Source organism: Dromiciops gliroides, chromosome 6, assembly GCF_019393635.1.
Source record: "Dromiciops gliroides isolate mDroGli1 chromosome 6, mDroGli1.pri, whole genome shotgun sequence".
Taxonomy (NCBI): Eukaryota; Metazoa; Chordata; class Mammalia; order Microbiotheria; family Microbiotheriidae; genus Dromiciops; species Dromiciops gliroides.
Genome location: NC_057866.1, coordinates 2526718 through 2530061, shown reverse-complemented (window position 1 = coordinate 2530061; position 3344 = coordinate 2526718). Strand labels below are relative to the sequence as shown.

The following is a 3344-nucleotide window of genomic DNA, read 5'->3' as shown; positions in this document are numbered from 1 at the left end:
AATTCTACCTAAATTAATTTGCCTATTCAGTGTCATACCAATCAGACTACCAAAAATTATTTTATAGAGTTAGAAAATATAATAACAAAATTCATCTGGAAAAACAAAAAGTCAAGAATATCAAGGGAACTATTGAAAAAAATGCACAGGAAGGTGGGCTAGCCGTACCAAATTTGAAGCTATATTGTAAAGCAGAAGTCATCAAAACTATTTGGTACTGGCTAAGAAATAGAGTCATGGATCAATGAAATAGCTTAGGCACAGGAGACACAGTAGTAAATGACTTTAGTAATCTACTGTTTGATAAACCCAAAGACTCCTGCTTCTGGGATAGGAACTCAGTATTTGACAAAAACTGCTGGGAAAACTGGAAGATAGTATAGCAGAAACTAGGCATAGACCAACATCTTACACCTTATACAAAAATAAGGTCAAAATGGGTTCAAGATTTAGGGTGATACCATAGATAAATTAGAAGAGGAAGGAATAGTTTACCTCTCAGATCTATGGAGAGAAAAACAATTTATGTCAAAACAAGAGATAGATAACATTGCGAAATGCAAGTTGGAAGACTTTGATTACATTAAATTAAAAAGGTTTTGTACAAACAGAAGCAATGCAGCCAAAATTAGAAGGCAGGCAGAAAACTGAGAAACAATTTTTATAGCCAGCATTTCTGATAAAGGCCTCATTTTTAAACTATATCGGCAACTAAATCAAATTTATAAGAAACCAAATCATTCCCCAATTGAGAAATGGCCAAAGGATATGAATAGGCAGTTTTCTGATGAAGAAGTCAAAGCTATCTATTGCCATATGGAAACATGCTCTAAATCACTATTGATCAGAGAAATGCAAATTAAAACAACTCTGAGGTACCACCTCACACCTATCAGATTGGCTAATATGACAAAAAAGGAAAATAATAAATGTTGGAGAAGCTGTGGAAAATTGGAACACTAATGTATTGTTGGTGGAGCTGTGAACTGATCCAACCATTCTGGAGAACAATTTGGAATTATGCCCAAAGGGCTATGGGACTGTTCATATCTTTTGACCCAGTGGTACCACTGCTAGGTCTGTATCCCAAAGAGACCATAGAAAAGGGAAAAAGACCTACATGTACAAAAATATTTATAGCAGCTCTCTTTGTAGTGGCAAAGAATTGGAAATCGAGAGAATGCTCATCAGTAGGGGAACGGCTAAACAAGTTGTGGTATGTGAATGTAGTGGAATACTATTGTGCTGGAAGAAATGATGAGCAGAAGCAGCAGTTACCGTGAGAATGGCATGTACAGCTGTGGCAGCCACCTGACTCGGCTTGGCCTATGGGGCATAGGAACTATGCAGGCCCAGGGCTACAACTTGGAATTCCATCAGTTCAGCAGCAGCCCTGTTGAGGATGTCAGCGTCAGTGTCGGTGCCATTCAGGATGCTGGTGGGGCCCTCGGCAAGAGGGAGAAGACTGAGGAGGACAGGTACTTCCGAGAGAAGAGCCTTGAGCAACTGGCGTCCCTGAGGAAACACCATCAGGAAGAAATTGTGCACCATGAGAAGGAGATACAATGCCTGCAGAAAGAAATTGATCATCATAAGAACAAGATTAAAAAGCTGAAAGCTGATCATGATGATTAAGCTGATTTTCTTGTTCAGTGGTCATCCTTGATCTATATATGTAATCATTGTCCACTACTTTGTTCCCAATGTGACATACTCTCTAGCCTGATATACTTTTTGCAACTAAATGGTAGTAAAATGTGATCACTGGAAAAAAAAAGAAAGAAATGATGAGCAGGAGGAGTTCAGAGAAACCTGGAAGGACTTACATGAACTGATGCTGACTGAGAGGAGCAGAGCCAGGAGAACATTGTACACAGTAACGGCAACATTGTGTGATGAACAATGGGGATAGACTTGGCTCTTCTCAGCAGTGCAATGATCCAAAACAGTTTCAAAGAACTCATGATAGAAAATGTTCTCAACATCCAGAAAAAAGAATTGTGAATTATGAATGCAGATTGAACCAGACTGTTTCTACTTTTGGGCTGTTTTTTCCCTTCTTTTTTGAGGTTTTCCCTTGTGCTCTGATTCTTCTTTCACAAGATGACTAATGTAGAAATATGTTTAATGTGATTGTACATATACAACCTATATCAGACTGCTTTCCATCTTGGGGAAGAGGGAGGAAAGGGAGCGTGGGAGAAAAAAAATTTGAAACTAAAAATCCTGTGAAAACAAATGTTGAAAACTGTCCTTATATATAACTGGAAAATAATACAATACTTTAAAAAAAAAGAAATCATGTGACTGGAGGAGAGGCATGTACTAAATGTGGAGGGAGACGAGGACCACACCTGGGCTTGCCCATTCATTCATTCATTCATTCATTCATTCATTCATTCATTCACTAAGCACATATTAGGCACTTACTACCACCTCTCCTAGTTATCTCAGTCAGTCAATATGGATTTATTAAATGCCTACTATGTGATTCCAAAGGTTTGTCATGCCGGGGTAGGAGTGGGGATAAGCTCCCACTCTCTATAAAATGCTCCAATGGCGTGTGTCTCAAATAGCCTCTGACAACTGAAGCCCAACTCCTGGCCTTCTCACGGTGGAACTGTTTCCACTAACAGGAGAAGGGGCAAAGGCACTCGCTGGCGCCTTAAAACCAGTCGCTTCGGGCAGGTGGAGCTCGTTAGCCTTGGCAGGCAACCCGCCTAGGGGAAGGAACCCTGATTTGAAACCTCTGCTGCCTTGAGGCTATACCCATATATGGGAAAGGTTTCGGGAGTTAACCCCGAGGAAAAATCAGGAGTCAGAGTCCCTTAGGCAGTTGGATGTTGGACATCACATCCCTCTGGCAACTCCTGTAGTAGCACTGGTGCCAAACTGTATTGGCTCTGCCTCTCCTTTGGATCCACCAGTGTCACGGAGAGGAAAAACCTGCTGCATGGGCTCTTCAAGGCGCTGATCCATGGTCGTCCGAGACTGGTGGAGGCCTACTACTATGTGCCAGGCACTGCATGGTAAGCTCTGATCTCATCAGTTCCCACATATTTGATTGCAATTACCCTGAAAACAACTCCCAGACCTCTAGCTCCTAACCATCTCTCTCCTGAGTTCCAGGCCTAATGTCCAGCTGTCTGCTGGACAGCCTTATCTGATACCTTTAGGCATCTCAAGCTCAAAATGTCAAAAATAGAATGCATTCTCTTCCCCCATGCCTGCCCTGCCCTGCCCAAACCCATGTTTGGCAATTTCCTGTTTCCAGGAATTGGGGGTGGGGGGATATTCGCAACAAAATTTTTTTCTGATAAAGATCTCACATCCAAGATATATAA

The 3344-nt window shown here is 41.3% G+C and overlaps 1 pseudogene; it reads left to right on the top strand.

Annotated features, from left to right (window-relative positions):
- The first annotated feature begins 1285 nt into the window (after positions 1–1285).
- LOC122731628 lies at positions 1286–1635 on the top strand (annotated as a pseudogene).
- Positions 1636–3344: the final 1709 nt, after the last annotated feature.